Source organism: Silene latifolia, chromosome 9, assembly GCF_048544455.1.
Source record: "Silene latifolia isolate original U9 population chromosome 9, ASM4854445v1, whole genome shotgun sequence".
NCBI lineage: Eukaryota > Viridiplantae > Streptophyta > Magnoliopsida > Caryophyllales > Caryophyllaceae > Silene > Silene latifolia.
Window position 1 is genome coordinate 65,703,407 of NC_133534.1, and position 22,419 is coordinate 65,725,825.

At 32.1% G+C, this 22,419-nt stretch overlaps 1 long non-coding RNA gene across 1 annotated transcript; it reads left to right on the forward strand.

The window, feature by feature from the left end:
* Positions 1–8,073: 8,073 nt before the first annotated feature.
* On the forward strand, positions 8,074–9,246 carry LOC141602730 (uncharacterized). The gene is made up of 3 exons (XR_012524642.1): positions 8,074–8,589; positions 8,675–8,729; positions 8,812–9,246. It is a non-coding gene; the product is annotated as an uncharacterized LOC141602730 (long non-coding RNA).
* The last annotated feature ends 13,173 nt before the right edge of the window (positions 9,247–22,419 follow it).

Sequence of the window (22,419 nt, forward strand, 5' to 3'; positions counted from 1 at the left end):
ATTGCATGATTTATGATTTTTATGAGGTAAAAATGGATTAAAAGAGGTAAAATGGTTAAAAATAGTTAAATTTCGAATTAGGCCATGAAACATTAATATGTTGTCACATGAATGATTTACAGAGTGTATGTAAATTTTGAGATGAAATAATCTCATTTAGCATGATTTATGAATTTTTAGTGTAAAAATGGCATAAATAGTGACTATTTTAGCATAAATGGCTAAAACGAATTGCATGGCATGAGAAAATTATTTTAGGTTGTATAAATATCCCAATAATCATATCTAAAGTTGTAAAATTGATTGAATTAATTTTTGGATACTTTAGATATTTTATGAGATAAAACCGATAAATTGCAACTATATTTTCTCAAAATTAATTCAAAAATTTTAACCATGATTTTTGACATTATGAGTGTCATGGAATTAATTCAGAATGTTCAATAATTTAAAATTCAAATTTTGAAATTATTATAATTTAATTTGGATTTATTTCATAAATATTATGATTTTAAGGTAAAAAATGAGCATAAAACTTAAATCAGTTGAATTATTGTCAAAAATTGAGTGATGACTAATTTTTGAGTCCTAAGAGTGTTAGGATAATTAACTTGAGCTTAAATGCGATTTAAGTGTTAATTTGTGATTTTAAGAAGTTATTATCACGCATTTCCATAAAATCGGGTTATATATACGATATAAGTTAAATAGGGCGATTTGGCACATAATTTGGCATGATAGATACATATTATAATGCTGCATATTTCAATTGTTGAATGTCTTTTATTTATATAATTTTGAATTATGTAATTTTATCTTAGAATGGCCTTAGTTTTAATCGATATTACCCGTAATGAAAGGGAATATTGATTCGGTTGTAATTTAATGTGATCTCGTATCACTTTTATTTTTACTAGTTTTTACATTTTACAAATGTATAATAGGAATAGCTTTGTATTTTTATTATTATTTGTAATCATGGAGTATCTTCAAAGACAGTGCCATTCGGAAAGGTGATCTGACGAAGACGGAGTTCTTGGGAGGCGTGCCACTTGAAGATTCAAGGGACCAAAAGAGTTGGTTTCCGATTATGTAATAGATTATTTGATTTTCTATTTTTAGGAAGGCCATACTAGGAATTTTATTATTGCTTTGCATTTTTTTTAATATGTTACATGCATTGCCAAATCGCCATAACAACACAAGCATATCATATCGAGTCATCGACCGTGTCAATTACAATTATCGTAGTTCACGCTTTAGTTCACTTAAAACGTGATAGATAATAAATTGACAAGACCTCTCACATATAATAATTGAGAATTAGCCTTACCAAATAGTAGAAACCATGAATCCCGATTTCATAAGGAAGTAGATTCGGCTCACCGGGGTACTAAACTTATTACGTTGGGTAAGTGGGTAATAAAATGTTATTACATCGAAATTTGGATTGAGCTCAACGGAAGTATTCGTGACCGTAGTCGCATGTGTTCCGGGCTAAAGATGAAAATTAGAGTAATTTTTATCGACCGAGAGTTCTAGAAGTAGAATCGATTAAGAGGTTAATCCACCGAGTTATATTAATAAGGGATGACTCAGCTCACCGTACCCGTATTAATATGAATTTGGATCTCGGAATCATTTATAATAGTTGGGTAGAGGTCACTATATAAATGCAATACTTGTTTACAAGTAATTTTTAAAACGATAGATATTAATTATTTCCTTCATTTCCGTTTTTGTAGTTAATTATATGCAATTAATTCATCTAATACTCCTACACCAATCACCATTGATTCATGGCTCCAATCATTCGATGAAAAATGCTCCGAGTATGACAATGATACGATTAGAGAATTACGCGTTGGCATTGGTCAGGATGGAAATTTTTGCTTATTTACCACCTCCACACCACCCACTCCAATATTAATGCCCACCACTTTGGTAAGAAAATCCTGTGAAGAAAATCTCAGTAAACCAAGGGCATCCTTGTTTGAAGAAATAAGGAGAAATATTAAATTCAGTGGGAGTTCTAGCAAGAGTGTCCTTGCAAATGAAAGGAGTATTGACATTGTTAAAGGGAATGCAAAGATGGGTGAGAAACCCAAACCTGATAATGAATTGGAAATGGATAGTGGGACTACCAAAACCAAGACCAAGAAGGGTGCCCAATCCTATGAGGAATGTCATTATTGTAATGTCATGGGCCATTGGAAGCGAAATTGCCCCAAGTATTTGAGAGATATCAAAGTTGGACTTGTTACTCCAAGTGGGACTTGGAAATGTGAAAAAGCTAAACAAGAGTGATGTAAATCTCCGACAAGGAAATGGAGCTAGGGTAGCCGCCACTTCAAGAGGGAGTTGTGTACTTGTTTTAGCTAATAACTTTGAGTTGTAATCAAGATAATGGTGATTATGTACCCATTTTGTCTAAAACATAATTTCCATTTATATGTTAGACATGAAAGGATTTGTATTTGGTTGAAAACAGACATGGCTGTGAGCCATGTCACTTATCTTTATGATATACAAGTTTTAGACACTTCCAACTCGAGAAAAGATATCTTCATAATACAATCCAAAAGACTCAAACTATTAATCCAAATGATTTGTACATTTGGCTTTTTCGATTAGGTCACATAAATGAGAAACGTATTAAAGGCTAGTGTCGACTAGATTTAATGAACCATTTGATTTTCAATCATATGGAATATGCGAATCTTGTCTCCTTTGCAATATGATTTGTACTCCCTTTAGTGGTAAAGTGACACGAGCAAGTGATTTGTTGTTACTAATACATGCCGATGTATGTAATGAGCATCACCGCAAGGGAAATTTATGACTACTTCATCACTTTTACCAATGATTTAAGTAGATATGGGTATATTTACTTAATCAAATATAAAGTGAAGCATTTGAGAAATTTGAGAAATTTCTAAATGACGTAGAGAACCGATTGAATAAAGTACTAAAGCATTACGATCCGATCTAGTGGCAAAGATCTTAGTGATAAATTTGATTTATTAAAATATGGATTATGACCAAGTGTCACTATCCATAAGATCAAACTTATATGAGTCAGTTTGAGTTATTGAACTCAATTTTGGGAATTTGCAATCCAAAACGGACAAGTAATTCAAAACAGATGGTCAACCAGGAGATACCTAAAATAGAGAGTCTATTCAACAAATGACATGGATAAGACTCGCATATCACATGAATCAAGCTGCCATGATAGGGATGCCTTTTGAAAGCTAATGTATATTCTAAATAAACTTCTAATACTCCACCATATATATGTTTGTAACTCACAAAGCTATCTCTCAAGAAAATAGATGTATTTCTGAGAGATAGAGTGGGAGTAGATTGGATCGTTACAAACATGTATTATAGTTGAAGTGTTATATTGCGAAAGTAATGAAACTATAATCTATAAAGATAGAGTGGGAGTATAGCTCAGTGGGAGTTTAGCACACATGTCTTGTTGTTAATATATTGCTTTGCGAAAGTAATGGTATTATGACCTTATTCCAAATCGACCTTGTGACATACAAGCCATAGCATTACAATCTGAAACTTGTTACTCAAGAGTAGATTTACTTTAAGGCGAGGGTCTCCTTAAAGGTAAATAGAGCTTTAGAGTACCTAAATGCATAGATTGACATGAAAATGTGGATCAAGATTAATTATGTTAGGAATTGCCGCATTTCATTTTAATGAAGAATGGCAAATGATATTAAAAATACGCTTTTCTAAAATATGAATTTAGAGAAGGGAGTGTTTGGAAAAAAAAACCTTAGATGAAGATCTAAGAATCCTAACATATTATGCGTTGCTTTCTTAAGTGATCCTAGAATGGTCTTAAGCAAGCATTAAAGGATTATACTTTTCGTTCATGTGATAATAGTGAATGGTTTCATTCACATGATTGAAGAATCATGATTATACATGAAGTTAAGTTGTAGCTACAATTATTTCTCCATGTCTTATATGTTGAAAACATATTACTTATTGAGAATAATGTACCAATGCTCTCTTCTGTGAAAGAGTGATTGGAGACTTGGAAAAGGGTGAAAAGTATTCTAGATTTTTGAATCTATGGGAGAGAATACTGGCATAAAGTTGAGAATCTTATGAGGATAAGATCTTTCTTATCTGTTGTACATCAACAAGGTTAAATAGGCTATTCATGTTGATGAAAGTGGAATTACTATGATGGAGTCATAGTCGTTCACTGAACCTATTAAGTTGTTGATTACATGAAATCGATTTCTACTGTTTCCGCCATTGGAATGATCATGTATGCCAACAGACGCACATGCCATGATGTATCATATGCCTAGAGCATGATAAGTCAATAACAATATAATTCCCATGATATGGCTTATGAAGGCCTTAAAGAACATCCTTGATATTCTTGAGAAGAATTAAGGATTCGTTCATATGTTTGGATGATAAACTAAGTTAGGTGTTGAAGGGTTGCACAAACTTTAGTTTCCAAACCAAAAGGGATTTGTTGAAATCCTAGGATGTCTTATTGACTTAGGAGTAAGATACTAGAAAAGTGTTTTAGTTTCGCGCATTGCAAATTTTATAAAAGGAATCTAAGTAAATTGTGATAAAATGGTCAACGTAGGGATTAAGGGTGAATCCCTATACAAATGACTTTATCACAAGTTATGCGATAACACTGGGAGCATCTTTCAAGATAAAGAGCCCAAGTCTAGTAAGAAGTCTAGACATATATTTAGATAAATTCATGTCATTAGAGATGACATTGAATGGAAGGAAATAGCAATTAATACAGTTGGAATATATGGATACGGAGTATATCCACTTGCCGAGATTTTATTGCATTTCAACAAGTGTAAAAGGTACACTATAGATTATAATATATGAAGTAGTAATAGAGTATTGACTATTCATATATGATAATCGCATTTATCGCTAAGTTTCAAATCGATAATAGAGTGTGATATTCTGCCATTAGAGACGATTAACGAAGCTTGGTTGATTTCGAGGTAATTATCAACTCTTTGTTTTAAAATAAGTTAATGTTGTGAATAACTCATTTGAGTGGGAGTAGTAATATTGATAGAATGATAGAGATGATTGATAAATATGATAATTTGGCATGAATTAAATGATGAATTAGATTTAGTTTATGATAGGTGATTGTGATTTATTGATAACTTGGGAACTAATAAGTAGTTTGTTAGCTTAATTAATGGATGAAGAAATAGAAAAAAAATAGAGAAATAATGAAAAAGTTGCAGGCTTACAACATTGAAAAAGTTGTAAAAAATGAAGTAGAACGAGGGTAAGGGTGAGGATAGTTTAATTAATCAATATGAGAACCTCCTAAGACATTCTCAAAATTATGTCTTACATGATCAAAGATGTCTTAATCTATTGGTTAAAATGGATTATTATAGACAATAGGTCCCAAGTTCAAACCTTCTTCCCTTCTTTTCGCTACCCCACATTTAAAATTCTGGGTTCGCCCCTGGCTCCAGTATATTTTTTTAGTAGTAAGATTCTCAGTTTCATACTATGAGCTATGACCTACATAATATTTTATAGTTTTGACATTGTTAAACTGCATCCGCATTGAAACTTAGCGGTGTCATTTGTTCAAAAATGACTAAAACAGTAGACAAAAAACTTTTGATGTAGGCTTTACTCTTACTTTTTTTTCTTGGTTGGATTTTTCAAAAAAATACTCACTAAATTGTTTAGCACATATTTATGACTTCTAATAAACTTAGTAAAATTATTTATCTCTTACTTTTATTTTTATAAATTGTGTACTTGTGTACATCTATTCTCTCCATCCCAATCACTCTGTCCTCTGTAAGGAGTATTTTATTAAAGGTAAACAAACGATTTGGACAAAGGGAGTAGTGTTTTTTCTTTCTTAATTTTACTTATTTAACTCCTTTAGTTATGGATACGGATATACTGGAAAAAAGGGTTGAATGAATGCAATGCAATAATAAAACGGACGAGTTGTATATAAATGGAGTCAAAGAGTTTATTGATTTCGCGTTTACTAATGCATCTTCAAATCATGACACCAATGATGAGAATGAGGAGGTTACCGTCCCTTGTCCTTGTTATACATGCAACAACAAGCGGCATAAGAAAAGAGATGATATATTTGAAGATTTAATGGTAAATGATATTATTCGTGGATATATTCGTTGGGTTTATCATGGCGAATCTAAACCCTCTCTTAAAAGGCCTGGGACTGAATTAGGTGGAAATAATGATGATATAATCTCCATGATTCGTGAGTCTGATGATCCTATAATGTTGGTTGATGCACTAGATAAGGAATGCGAATATACAAATGATGATTGTCATGAAGAAGAGCCTCATAAAAAGCATGTCAATGAAGCGATTATAGATAAATTAATAAATGATGCACAACTTTCCTTGTATCCAGGCTGTGAAGAATTATCAAAATTGTGCTTTATTTTGAAACTATTCCAAATAAAATGCATAGATGGGATGACAAATAAGGCATTTTCTAGTATTCTTAAAATGTTTAAAAATACGTTGCCGAAAGGGGCTGATGTTCCGTCCTCATATTATGAAGCAAGAAAAATGATTACTGATTTAGGCTTCAATTATATAAAAATAGAGGGATGTGAAAATGACTGTATGCTCTTTTGGAAAGAACATGTTAATCTTGAAAAATGTAGAATATGTGAGAAAAAGCGTGATAGGAGCTCTCCAAAGGTGTTACATTATTTTCCAATAATATTCCTAGGCTACAAAGGTTATTCATGTCATCTAAAACGTCTGTTGACATGAGATGGCATTTAGAAAGGAGAAAGGATGATGGAGTCCTTAGACATCCCGCTGATAGTGAAGCATGGAAACATTTTGATAAGTTGTATCCATCATTTGCGGAAAAATCTTGAAATTTAAGGTTAGGCTTAGCAAGTGATGGGTTTAACCCATTTGACGGATTAAGAAGTGATAATAGCATCTGGCCAATAGTGATAGTTGTGTATAATCTACCGCTATGGATGTGTATGAAACAACCTTATTCCATTCTATCTTTATTAATTCCTGGAAAAAGTGCACCTGGAAATAATATTGATGTATATTTAGCACCTTTAATTGAGGAATTACAACAATTATGGGAAGTTGGATCTACAACTTTTGACGTTGTTACGGGCGAATATTTTAACATGCGAGCCGCTCTTATGTGGACTATTAATGATTTTCCTGCATATGCTAACTTATCCGGATGGTCTACTAAAGGTTATAAGGCATGTCTTTGTTGTATGAGTGACACTAACTCTATGCGTTTGCCTAATTGCTTAAAAATTTGCTTCATGGACCGTCGTTGTTTTTTGCCTATTGATCATACATGGCGATATAGTAAAACTTTTAACGGAAAGGAAGAGACAAGAGCATCTCCATCACAGTTATCAGGGCATGAGATTCTTTCACACGTTCATGAGTTTGATGGTATGAAGTATGGGAAAACTATTAGTCATCCAAAGAGAGATGATAACTGGAAAAAGAAAAGTATTTTTTTTCAATTGCCCTATTGGAGTAGCTTGTTGATACGTCACAACCTTGATGTTATGCACATCGAGAAAAATGTCTGTGACAATATTTTAGGCACTTTGTTGGACACCCCAGGAAAAACTAAAGATAGCATAAAAGCTAGACATGATTTGAAACTTCTGAAAATTAGAAAACATTTAGCTCCTAAACTTGTAAATGGGAAATGGCATATGCCACCAGCTCCTTATATATTGTCCAGGGATCAAAAAAGAAAAGGTTTGTAAATTTTTGGAAGGCATAAAGGTTCCTGATGGATACTCGTCTAACTTTTCCAAATGTATAAATTTAGACAAGCGTAAGATATGGGGACTCAAATCTCATTATTGTCATGTAATTTTGGAGCAACTACTGCCATTTGCTATCCGTGGAGTATCTCAGCCTAAGGTATATGAGGTAGTTTCTAAATTGAGCATATTTTTCAAGGAGCTATGTTGAAAGACATTGAAATTAGAAGTGTTAGATCGCATGCAAGAACACATCATTTTTACATTGTGCGAGATGGAGAAAATATTTCTACCTTCTTTTTTCGATATTATGGTGCACTTGTGTGTTCACCTAGCCGTGGAAGCAAAGATAGCGGGACCTGTGCAATATCGTTGGATGTACCCAATAGAAAGATATAAACTTTTGATAACTATTAAATACATTTTTTTCGTCACTTTAAAATAAACTAACGCTCTAAATATTATTTTTTAGGCTTTTGCGCAGGTTTAAGTGTTAAGTTCGCAATAAGAATAGACCAGAAGGTTCCATTGCAGAAGGATATATTATTGAAGAATGCATGCTTTTTTGTTCAAAGTACTTGTGTGAAATTAAGACAAAATATAACCAAACTGAAAGAAATGCGGATATCGAAATTGATGGTTATAAGGGGTTAGCGATATTCAAACCATCAGGCATCCCTTTAGGTAAAGCTAAAACACGACATCTTACGGATATAGAGTTAATGCAGGCTCAAGATTACATTCTTAAAAATTGCGAGGAAGCCGAATTGTATATAAGGTCTGAAAATATTTTTAATTAATGAAACACTTGAAATATTATATATGTAAGTTTTTTTTTGATAATGATGCTTTTTTTTTTCTAGTGAATACAACGAAGGTGTGTTTGATGGAGATTTATTTGAATGGTTTCGTGATAAGGTATAGTTATTTAAATTACTTAGTCTTATTATCATATTTTCCAATAATAAGCATATTAGTTAACAAACATTTTTCTAATTAGGTGTCAAGTCTATCCAATGACGGGGGTGACCAAGTGCTTACGGATCTACAAATATTGTCTTCAGGTCCTTTCAAGGGAGTTCAATGTTATAGTGGTTTCTTAGCAAATGGTTTCCGGTTTCATACAAAGGACGTTGAAAAAAAAAGGAGAAACCAGAATAGTGGCATTATGGTAAAGGGGTCTGGATGTGACTACTTTGGGATTCTAACAGAGATTATTTGTCTACAATATTTGGATGAAAAACGTGTTAATTTATTTCGTTGTGATTGGTGGGATGTTCATAATCAAGGTAGAGGTGTAAAGGTTAACAAATTTAGCTTTGTTAGTGTCAATGCTAAAAAGAGATTGCACACAAATGAGCCTTTTGTGCTGATGTCTCAAGCTGAACAAGTTTTTTATGTTAAAGATGGGATTGATCCAAATTGGCTCATAGTCATCAAGACTCATGCACGACATCATTACGATGTTCCAGAAACCGAATGTGTTTATGATGATGGAGATGCATTGCAACAAAGTCATCCAGAATCTACACTCGATGAGTTTTCATTTTCAATAGGGAAGGATGATATCCATAATATATCAGATCTTAGAGATGACATAGGAGACATAATAGTTGATTCAAATGATCAAAATCAACCTAAAGTGGCTAATGGCACTGAGACAGGATATGATGACGTCGATGATAACTGTAACGATGAAGATGATTATAGTGATTCGAATGGTGATGAAGAGAGTGACGAAGATACAGATATAGCATAATAGTTCTTTTTATAAGTATTTTGATATCGTATTGATATATTTTCATGTTAATTGGATTTTAAGTACTCTTTGCTTATGTTAAAAACTTTGTTTGATTAAGCCGGAATACTTAACGTTTGTTTCTTTTAAGTTTTCTGTTTTTTTTCTTGTTTTTTTATTATCTAACGTTTTTTTGTTGTGATAGCAGCAAAATGTCACAGGCTAGGAAAAGATCACAAGCGGATATGCCTACGGTTGTGTCAAATAAGTATGAACAACAAAGGCTTTTGAATATCCAAGCCAACAAAAGAAAATTAGAATCATTGAATATCAAAAACATTGGCGCTTCGTTGTCAAGCTTAGTTGATTCTACTATGTAGAAAAAGAGGTAAGGTAAACAAAGAACAATAATAGATGAAGATGAAGATTATGAACTTAATGTTGATGAGGATGATCAACTTTTAGGAAAAGAGTCTGAAAAAAACACAAAGCTTGATGCTGGAAGAAAAATATTAGTACTTTAATGTGTATTCTTAAGTATATGGCTTATCAATACCTAAACTGCTATTGTTAAATTCCATTATGTTGAACATGATAAATTTATTTGTTATATTTATTTCTAGAAAAAGCAAGCTGGAATGAAAGGAAGTAAGAGAGGTATCTACATTCAACCACAATTGCTTGCCAACCTTTTAAAAATGAACAACAGACAACAAAGGGAAGTGATTGGGGATGATGAACTAAGATCGGTTTCTACAGCTATGAAAGTCGTCAAAGAAGGTAAATTTGATATATGTTAACATCTCCTTTGACATATTTTTCATTTGAGTGACTCTATTTTGTTTGATACAGTCATTTGCAGTCAACAACAAATTAGTATTAGTGAAGACAGTGAAGACATTGATAACGATGATGGTATATAATACGTTATCATACACTACTGTCATTTGTACCACATATATTTGCAGTTATTCATATATTTATATTTTCTTTCTACATAATATAGATATCAACAATGAGGAATTTGAGCGTTTTATGGCGATGGAAAGAGGTACTTACAAATTTTTAATATGTTAATAATTATATACTATGTCAAGCATTAAATTTAGCTTTTTAAAATATTTTTTAGTATTAATGCAAATCTATCTTTAAACTGTAGAGAATAATGGCCACATTTACAATGGTGATGAAGAGCTAATCTAGGTGGAAGGTAGAATTTTTAGCCAAAAAGTATTTGTACCGTGATATTGTGCTAGAAATACATACACGATTTTTCTGGGTTGAAAAGTGATTTTTACAAGTTGTGAATTGGATGCATTTCCTTGAATAAGACGATTCTTTTGACTGAAAATTGTAGTGTAGTTTTTATGCGTTCACACGATTTCTGGAGCTGAAAATTGATATCTACAAGTTTTAAATTTGATGCTTTTATGCTGTAAGATTATTTTGTGGACTGAAAACTAATACTTTATTGCTTATTTTTTTTTTTATAATCTTATCATTTGAGTTGAACAGAGATCGAAAATACCTTACAAAATCTTGCTGGAAAGGGGCCAAGTGGAGATGATGGTTTTGGTAATGAATCTGAACGTTACGCAAATGGATTAGTTGCTTTTTTTTTTTTAAATCTTCTCATTTGATTTCAGCCGAGATTGAAAATACTTTACAAAATCTTGCTGGAAAGGGGTCAATTGGAGACGATGGTCTTGGTAATGAATCTGAATGTTACGCAAATAGAGACAAAGAAATGATTATTGTTGATAATGAGTTAATTAATCAAGGTATTTTCAATTTTTTTAAGTAATTTTTCGTAAGAATTATAAGATATGGTATATTGAATTGAAAAATCTTATGATACTTTTACTTCTTGCTGACGTGCTAATATTGCCTTGTATATTATCATATCGTACAAAACTTTAAAAGAAAAATAATCATGTTGTTTAGGTAAGGTGAAGAAAACCAAAGGCCCTGTATATTGTAAAAAGCTTACTGAATTAGCTCCCGGGGAAAAGGTTTTTATAGAGTTTAACGAAGATGGTATTGCCATCGGTGATTATAGGACAACATTTTCATATTTTATCGGGGAACAAGTTAGGAATCAGAGTGTTTGTCCAGTACAAGTCTCTGAGTGGGAAGACTACACATCTGAGACACTGGATCACTTGTGGAGATGCATTCTGGTAATTTGATTTGTATATATATATATATATATATATATATATATATATATATATATATATATATATATATATATATATATATATATATATAAGTAATTAAGTTTTTTTTTTCTTACTGTGTGTTTTTGTACCTTTAGGAGAAATGTGATTTTGACAACCCAGATTTAAGAAAAGAAGGGATAATGAAACATGCTAGGGAGTTGTTTAGAGGTAGTAGGCATAAATTGAGGCGCAAATATATTATTGAGCCAAACTTCACTATAAAGGAAGTTCAGTTGAAAAATAAGCCTAAAGAAATGTTTAAAGCGGATTGGAAATATTTGGTTGAACTTTGGCGCACACCAAAATTTCAGGTAATACAACATATTTTGGTGCTTTTAAATTGATAATTATCTTATTTTACACATTTCTTATTGATTGTCTTTACAAGAACTACATTAATTAATGTCTCTAAACAGGAAAAGAGTGAAAAAGCTAAACGAAGTAGGTCTTTTCAGAAAATGTCTCATTATACTGGTTCTAAAAGTCACGCACGGGTCAAAGAGGATTGTAAGTGTTTTTATATTTTATATACAACTAGTTTTAAAACCCGTGAAAATTCACGGGATTTGTGTTGGTTTCCTTTTTTTTTTGCTAATGCTGAATTCGTGAACACGAAATTTATTTGAAAAAATTACACTTGCATAATTGATAAACCGAGATGAAATATAACATTAATATAGATTGTTATAAGTTATAACTGTGAGCATTCAACATTTCATTAGATTTAAAATACATGATACTAAAAACCAGAATTTTAGTAGTATTTCGGCGCAAAACTACTAAAAAAATCGTATAGGGAGTAAAGAAAGTTTTAGTTGCCAAAAAATTAAGAAGATGTTTTTCCCCTTCATAAGTATTAAATACACATTTTCAAATCATAACACCCATTTGACCAAATAAAGGAGATAGTGGTATAGTAACTTGGCTAGTTGTTTCTAACGCATAATCAACTATCTAGTACTCCCCCGTTTCAGTGATATGTTTACACTTCCTTTATTTCCTCTTCACAAAATAAAAGAAGTGTAAATATATCACTGGAACAAAGGGAGTATATTCCAATATCATTGGAAATGAAGTGCGTGCTAGAAACATTAAGTCATCAGAGGAAATGGCAAAGAAGGGAATCAAAATAAAAATATTCTTTAGATGGACTCGTGTCAAACCCCGGTGAGATGGTTCCACAATCAAAAACTGGAGATAAGATTTATAAACAACTTCATTATCCAAATATATTAGTACAAAGTAGGAGGGCGTATTTGATTTGGTTATTCAAACTATATTAAGGCTCGAGTTAAGAGTTGTGAACCAAGTTTACCGAATTACCGCAAAGCTGCAAAATTACACCTTGACATTAATACTCATCAATATATAGCATGTTATAAATAGATGGATGTATTCTTTTAAGCTGTCATATGGTTTGTCATGTGATGCTTCATCAGCTTAAAGCCTTACAAGTTCCGCTCGCAAGCGCTCCGCCATCGTCAAACAAACTGAGTACACATTCTGCAAGTGAGAATCAACTGAAAGAAATTGTTAACATAATCACCTCCACCAATCCACCAACACAGTCCTCAGTTCTTGGGGCATGGGCAAATTTATAAGGGAGGTGACTTTCTGTTTTCTCTCAATTGAATGACAATAACTTATGGGATTCAACTATAATCGATGCCATCAATTGAGGGGAAGTAGTATAGATACCGAAAGCTTTTGAAATAGAGGAGAATAAGAAAATGTAGTTGAACTGTTGAAATAATGGTGTAGAGTTTTTTAATGGATACGCAAGAAATAAGGTGACGCCTCCTTTGAGTATAGTATGCATTAAATATGATGTTACGTGGACTTGGCTGTCATGCTTTTTAATTATATTTATAGATAGATATTTATCCTTATACAATTAATGATATTATTGTGTTGTAATTGTAGAAGAAGAAAAATGGAGGAAAATGTTCAAGAGTAGATATGTTGTTGGAAACTCGTCACAGGACATCAAATAAATCTGTCAATTCTACTAATTTAGCTTGTAACATGCATGCAATAGTAAGGAATCATAATATCACGTTATTTTATAATGTTTACAAAAATAAATTCACTATCTAAATTATTTTCATTATTGCAGGATGAAGTAAAAAGGCTAAAGAAAGAAAGAGAGGAAGGACTTAATCAAAAGACAGATGATGAAATTATTGCAGAAGTTCTTGGAAAAGACAGTCATGGATATTTGCGTTGTTATGGACGTGGTAGAAGTATCACCCAATATTTTGGAGTAAAATCTTCACGGTTGGATCTTGCTAATGAAGTTATGTTAGTTAAGAGAACCACGACGGATACCTTGGAAGAAGCTAAAAAAGAGCTAGAGGCTGCTAACAAAAATTCCGAAAAAGCTCGGAAAGATGCTGAAGCAGCCAAAAAAGAAGCTGAAGCAACAAGAAATGAAGTCGATGAAAAAATTGCAGCTAATAACAAAATTTGGGAGGAGAAGTTTACTCAATTGTTGAAAGGACATGGTATAGGATCGTCTCGCCAAAGTTTGTACAAACTTTACATTTTGTTGGCAAATATAATAAATAATCTCATAGATCATAAATAGGTGGAAAAGATAGAAAAAGCAGCCTCCGTCTTAGTACTAAAACGAAAATAGGGTCAGATATCATTCAATATGGTTTAGTAGGACAAATTTTACGTTTTGCGTTTTTCTATGAAATTTACTTGTGTCTTATTTATTCCATATGAGTATATTGGACTCGTCTTAAGCTTAAGCTTAAATGAGAATTTCTTTAGAAAGAGCGACGTAGAAATTCTTATTTGTAATTTTTTTTTAAAATTTACGAGTTATTTTTGCAGGTTAACATTTTACTCTCACAAAGCTGACGCGTTGCATCCACATGAAGCAGGCAACTATATTAGATTATTTCAAGCTACATTTTTTAGTTATTTACAAGAAAGAATATTTTTTTTATATAATTTGAGATGTAAATTTTGGTTTGATTAAAGACATATTTTTTATGTTTTACTAAATACTTTGGTAATATAAACATATTGTTTTGCACGTATTCCTCTCATTTGTTATTTGTGACAAGTAGTTTCATAATGTATTTGCCACGCCTTTATTTGTAATTAAAAATTGTTTAGCCATGTGATATAAATATTCTGTCATGGAAAAGCTACATCCTCTTAACAGCATTTAGCCACGCAAACAAAAATTCTGCCAACAAAAATTCTGCCACGGAAAAGCGACATCTCTTAACAACATTTAGCCACGGAAATAAATATTCTGCCACGGAAAAGCTACATCTCTTAACAATATTTAGCCACGAGACTTTTTTTTATTGCCACGGTAGTTTCATGTGGCTAACAATTGTTAGCCACGGGAATATTTATTTGCCACGAATTTATATGTTGTGGCTAAAAAGGTGTTTGCCACAGGAATAATAGCTTGCCACGAAATTTAGCCACGTCAAACTCCGTGGCAAAAAAGAAAAACATTAGCCACATATTAATTTTTCCCGTGGCTATTTGATAGCCACGACCACTAGGGCCACGGAAGATTTTCCGTGGCAAACAGCTTTAGCCACGGGAATTTGGCACTTGCGCTACGGATTTAAACGTGGCGCAAGTGGTCAATTGTTGTAGTGAAAATGAATCGAATCGAACGAGGTGAACTGAGCGAGTGAATCGAACTAAGTCGAATCAATCGAATGGAGCCGATGAATCGAATCGAATCAACGAAGCCGAGCTGAATCGAATCGAATCGAATAGAGCTGAACTGAAGTAAGCTGATTGGAGTTGAATTGAACTGAAATAATATTAAAATTAATACTAAATATAATAATAATAATAATAATAATAATAATAATAATAATAATAATAATAATAATTATTATTATTATTATTATTATTATTATTATTATTATTAATCATCATCATCATCATCATCATCTTCTTCTTCTTCTTCTTCTTCTTCTTCTTATTATTATTATTATTATTATTATTATTATTATTATTATTATTATTATTATTATTATTATTATTATTATTATTATTATTATTATTATAACAATAACAATAACAACAACAACAACAACAACAACAACAACAACAACAACAACAATAATAATAATACTAATAATACTAGTAATTATACTAATTTGATTGATTAACTAGGTAGCCACCATGAACCACGGTTCACCATCAATCTAATTAGGTGAAATAATGGAGCACCGATTTGCTAGATGGATGTTCAAATTCTAGCCGTTTATCATCCTAATTTGACTGATTATGTAGCCACCACGAAGCACCAACAATCCTAATTTAATTAATTAGATAAATAAAAATCGACAGACCCTAATTTCATCTTTAACAAATAAATAAAATTTGTTTGATTAATTAAAACTCAACAAATAATATTAATAATTGATAACAAGTAAATTAATTTATTATTTGATAAATTAGAATCCATCTTGTAAGTAAATTAAATTAAGTTTTAGGGAAAAATATTGATTTAAGAGTTCACTTGGTTCAGCTTTAGGTGAAAAGGGTACAAAATAGAACGTTATGAAAAACTGTATGTGAAAGAATAAAGTTCGTATATGAAAAATTAATTAGGTATTAATAATAGTAATATTAAAATTAACAATGTTATTAATATTATCATTATTAATTAATATTCATATTCATAATAATAATAATAATATTAGTAATAGTATTAATTATATTAATATGAATATTATTGATTTTAATAACCATAATATTCATATTAACAACAATAATAAGGATGATTAATTAATAATAATAATAATAATAATAATAATAATAATAATAATAATAATAATAATAATAATAATAATAATAATAATAATAATAATAATAATAATAATAATAATAATAATAATAATAATAATAATAATAATAATAATAATAATAATAATAATAATAATAATAATAATAATAATAATAATAATAATAATAATAATAATAATAATAATAATAATAATAATAATAATAATAATAATAATAATAAAAATAATAAAAACTATTAAGTTAAAATTCGCAAAATTGAAATTGCCTGAATTTAGTGGAGCTTAAATGAAGTGAGCTGAGCTAAACTGAATGGAGCTGAGCTGAACTGAACTGAATAGAGCCGATTTGAATCGAATGGATAGAAGTGAGTGATCTCGAATCGAATAGAGCTAACTCGAATCAAGTAAGTGAAAAATAAGCCGAAAAGAACAGGGCCTATATAAGCTACTTGTCAAACACATGTAAAAAAATCAACTATCTGAAATTTTGGTCTAATAAGTTACTTGAAATGTCATGCCAAACAAAGGCTAATATTACTTTATTTGTTCAATTTGTAAGTTTGATAAAACTATACCCTTATATATTGTAAATTATACGGACTATTAATCCGTACATGGATTGAAATTCTTTCAAGTGGCTATAGCCTAGGCGCATAACCGAGCCAATTAGAGTTTGAGTTCAGGTAGGCTTGGAATCGGCTCGAAAGTTTGAGCTTGAGCTCGGAATCAGTTCGGAATTTTCTGAGCTTAAAAAGTCAAAGATCGGTCGGCTCGAGCTCAAGTCGTGCTCTATTTAAGCATTATTATTATTATTTTTTTTTTTTCACTTTTGAAATCAAATTAATAATAAATTTGTTTTAAGATAAATAACAAATACTCCCTCCAAATTTTAATGTTCTTCCCATTTCATTAAAATATTACTCACATATAATAGAGAAATGGGAAGAACGTATATATTTGGAGGGAGTATAATTTTTTTTACGATTATAGTAAAAATATAACCATAAATGCTAAAATAACATTTGAATAAGAACAAAAAAAATTGCATAACTTATAAATTTATCATTAATATTTTTTTCTATAACATATCCTAAAATTACGATGAAATAAATTTTGCGACAAATTTACTACTCCCGTTATTAATATTTTACTCTTATTAATGAAACAATAGTAACAACATTTCACTACTTGCCCCTAATCATTGATAATTTCACTACTTCCGCCGTAATTATTGTTACTATCACTACTGTCGCATTAATATTGATAATTTCACTACTCCCGCCGTATTATTGTTACTTTCTCTATTGTCGCATTAATATTGATTATTTCACTACTCTCGTTGTTGTTTCTACCCTTCACTAATCTCGCTGATAATATTGTTACTTTTACTATTCAAATGAGTGATTACTATCATATAAATATATCCAATGTTACTACAATTTTTTTCTTTACTGATGAAATTACTTTTACTACGTAGGCATGCAATTTTAAGAGGATTATATATTTATAAAAATATATTACATATATGCATTAAATCAAATTGAACAAATTATGCAATATTATATATTATGGAATCTAACTTGAATTATTTATAACCTATTTATATTATACTTTTGTATGTTAAATAATTAACATCTCTATACATCTAATAAACTATAAAGTTTAATAAAATTGCATAAATTTTAAATTTAATATATAATTTCATGATGATAATAATTAATACCATAAGTGTGCATGTTTATACTAATTTATTATTTTATTTTAAGGAATTTGACCATCTTCTAGTATTCTATAAATATTTTGGAAAATTACCAAACATCTTCTTTCTTTTAGTCTCTTTGAAATTGACCATCTTAATTTATTAATTATTTTATTTTAAGGAAATTGACCATGTTTTAGTCTCTTACAAATGTTTAGGAAAATTACCAAGTTTCTATATAATTTAATTTTAACCCAAACTATATAATATTTGCATTGGTATCCCTTAATCGAGTCCATCACATGGTGCTAGTGATTTAAAACTATATAGTATAATTAATTTGTATAACTTTATTTAATTACATTGAAGTCCCTTGGTTTCTGGAATTAATATATAGTATTGATATATTTTCATTGTAAGGATGATCTTGACCTTTCCTTTTTTTTAATGTCTACCAAACAAGTACACAGTACACAACTACATCAAATTTTGCAGTCTATTTACATTGCTCGAAAGAGATATTTTTGTTAAACAAGAGTTCTTATTATGAAATCAAAAATAAGAACTTAAATTGTTATATGTCAGAATACGGAAATGGAGTGTGCAAGGCCATGTATATGCTCCTAATCTTCATCTAACAAGCTAAGGTCTACTCAAAACCATGCCCAAAAAATCGTACTTCTTGTCCTCGTCGGTCAAGTCACGAAAAACCGCAACATCGCTCTCCGTCATAATCGAGCACAAAGTTAGACTGTTGACTCTGGAAATACCTCGAACCTTGCCTAATTCTTCACGTAAACCGACCTTGTAAATCTTTGGTGCTTCTAACATAGTAGTGAGTTGAGCAATCCGAGCATTACTATTTTCAATCATGCTTCCCATTAGATTTTCAAAACTCTTTTGAACATTTTAGATCTTCTTGTTTGTACGAAACCTTTTCTTACTTGGTCGTTTCAAACTTTCATCTCCACTTCTTTTACTAGTTTCGGATCCTTTAGCGCGTTCGCCACTTTGAACCTCTTCTTGTGCACTTTTGCTTGTGTCATTAATTGCATTCCGATCATTAATTCCATCCTGATCATCTCTATCAAGAGGCATATTGCGGTTAGCACCCGTTGCTCTGTTTTTAGAATAGATCGTCTCCATTGCATCAAACAAAGGAAATGATTTCCGAAACATGCCTTTGGTATCTTTGTGACTCTAGTATAAAAATGAAAGGAAATAAAAAAATAAAAAAAAATGATAAAAATTGAGAACAAATACGAAATTCAAATCATAAGGTAAAACGCGAGATTGAGGCGCGGGCCATGGTGCATGCTCCAAAAGAAGCGTGGGGCCAAGTGCGAATTGAAGCCATGTGTTTTACATAATGAAAACAAGTTTTGTCTCGTTTTTATATGATTAGAGGTTGCATTATGCTTTATGTACAGTAATAATGATACATAACAAGAGAAAAATAAATAAAGGTGATAATTTCACCCTCACAACTTACATGTTATGATGTTTGCGAAATAAATGACTATTTGAGACGATTGCTCGTTTTGCGACTACACGTTATCAAAAGTAAGTTAAAAAGAGTTCCTTTTTCGAAAAAAAAGAGATGTTTCAAAAAACATGTTGATTAAAATGATGTTAATTGTGTTGAGTTAGTCAAATGGGTCGGTCAAATACAATGGCCACGGTACCAAATAAAATATGTAAGTTTTGTGAAATTAGATCAATAGGTCTAATTCATGTGTCGATTTTTGACTTAAGAAGTCGATCTGGACTCTGGAATAGATGATTAGGAGTTTCCAAAACATCTCGGCAAAAAACACACGTCATCTCATCCCAAGAAAGTGTCTTCCACTTCAAAATCCGATCTTTTGTATTTACTCGCTTCCACAAAATAGCCCATAGAATAATTTCATAACGCGGTGGGGCTAGATTTTTCCAAATTAGCGTAAACCACTGTTTCCGCTCCACATCTTCATATTTTAAGTTATAAAAAGCATCGACAAAAGATTTAGTTGTATACCCGTCTGCCTTGCCAAATTCCCAGTACACACGATCCACATCATTTGGAAGCGACGTAAAGTCCTCAATTAGTGACATCAAATGATCAACCAGGCCCAGTTCCCATTGGAATAAACGCCTCCTCCAAGTCAACTGCCATCGCCACACGCCATTCTGCCAACGACCCAGGTCCGCTATAAACTCGTTTTTCTGGTTGGAGACACTAAACAAACGCGGGAATCCATCCTTAAGAGATGAATCATCAATCCATTTATCATCCCAAAACCGGATTTTAGATCCTGCTACCACTCGGATTTTTGTACCTTGCGCCAAGACCTCAACAATAGTGGAGTCCCACGATTTCACATAACAGATTGACTTCCAGAGTCCAAACTTTGGTACCATTGCATCACTCCTAAACCCACTCTCCGGGTTAATTTCATGAACTGAGCAAACAACTCTCTTCCAAAGCGATTCATGCTCCTGAGAAAACCGCCACCACCACTTAAAAAGCAAACTGGCATTTTTTATCTGAAGATCACCCACGCCCAAGCCACCCAGGTCTTTTGGTCTTTGAATGATTTCCCAGCTGATTAAAGGTATTCCTTTCTTTTCATTTCTTTTTCCCCAGTAAAAACTTCTTTGAAGATTGATGATTTTATTCAAGACGCCTTTAGGAATTTTGAATAGAGACATAAAATAAAGGGGTAACGAGTTCAGGACCGTTTTGATAAGCACCACCCTACCCGCTTTCGACAATAACCCAACCTTCCAAGAAGCTAGTATGACCTTCACCCTTTGAATTACTGAGTCCCAAGACGAAATTTTGTTCGGATTGCACCCCAAAGGTATACCCAAGTATTTCACAGGTAACTGCAGCAATTGGCATCCTAATTTTTGAGCATTCCTCTCACCCCACTGTCGGTTCCTATCCATGACCAAAAGAGCCGACTTCTTGAAATTAATTATCAAGCCAGAAGCTCTCTAAAAGTTATCAAGTAGACGTCTAATATTTGTCAAGACCTGAGACGAAGCTGGGCAGAAAACAAGAGTATCGTCTGCGAATTGAAGATGACTTAATACCACTTTGTCCTTTCCTACCTCCAATCCCTGAATGGACCCGGCTTGGATACCACGGAGCATAATTTGGTTGAAAGCCTCTGTCACTAGCAAGAAGAGTAAGGGCGAGATGGGGTCACCTTGCCTTAGTCCTCGTTCCATTTTAAAGGGTGTGGTTGGAGACCCATTAATAAGGATGGAGACGGTTGCTGTAGACAGACACTGATAAATACATTTTCTCCAGGTAGAGCCGAACCCCATGATTTTAAGCATATAGATAACTGCTTCCCATCTAACCGAGTCATACGCTTTATGGAAATCCAGCTTGAGAAGAGCACCTGGTCTCCTACTTTTCTTAAGCCAAAACACTACCTCATTTGCAATTAAGGCCCCATCAAGAATTTGCCTATTTTTAACGAAAGCAGACTGAGTTTCCCCAATTAGACAAGGCAGAAGGCTACGAAGCCGCTCCGCCAAAATTTTCGAAATTACTTTGTACACGCAACCCACCATGCTAATGGGTCGAAAGTCAGTCAATTCAATAGCATTCTCCACCTTTGGAATGAGAGTTACCCAGGTAATATTAAGCTCGTCAATAGGTTGTTTGCCTTCAAAGAAACTCCGCACAACCTTTAAAAAATCCTCACCAATAATATTCCAAGATTTCTTAATAAAATTAAAATTGAAGCCATCATACCCAGGTGCCTTCCCGCCATCACAACTCTACACAGCCGCCTTAATCTCTTCATTCTCAGGTATGGTTTCAATCCTCACACTCTCTGCAATAGAAATTTTCGCAAATGGTAAATCCCCAAAAGGTTCGACGTATTCACTATCTTTTCTATACAGCCTTTTGAAATATTTGACCAACTCCTTCCTAATTCTCCTCTGGTCCGTAAATGTCCGATTCTCTACTTCCAGGGCCCCAATGAAATTCCTTTGTCTTCGTATGGTAGCCATTATGTGAAAATATTTAGAATTCCTATCCTTCAAAGTGAGGTTTTTCACCCTTGAAACTTGCATCCAGTACCTCTCTCTATAAAAATTGGTTTTTATAAGTCTGTAATCAACAATTTTCTCATTTGACAATTAAGATTAT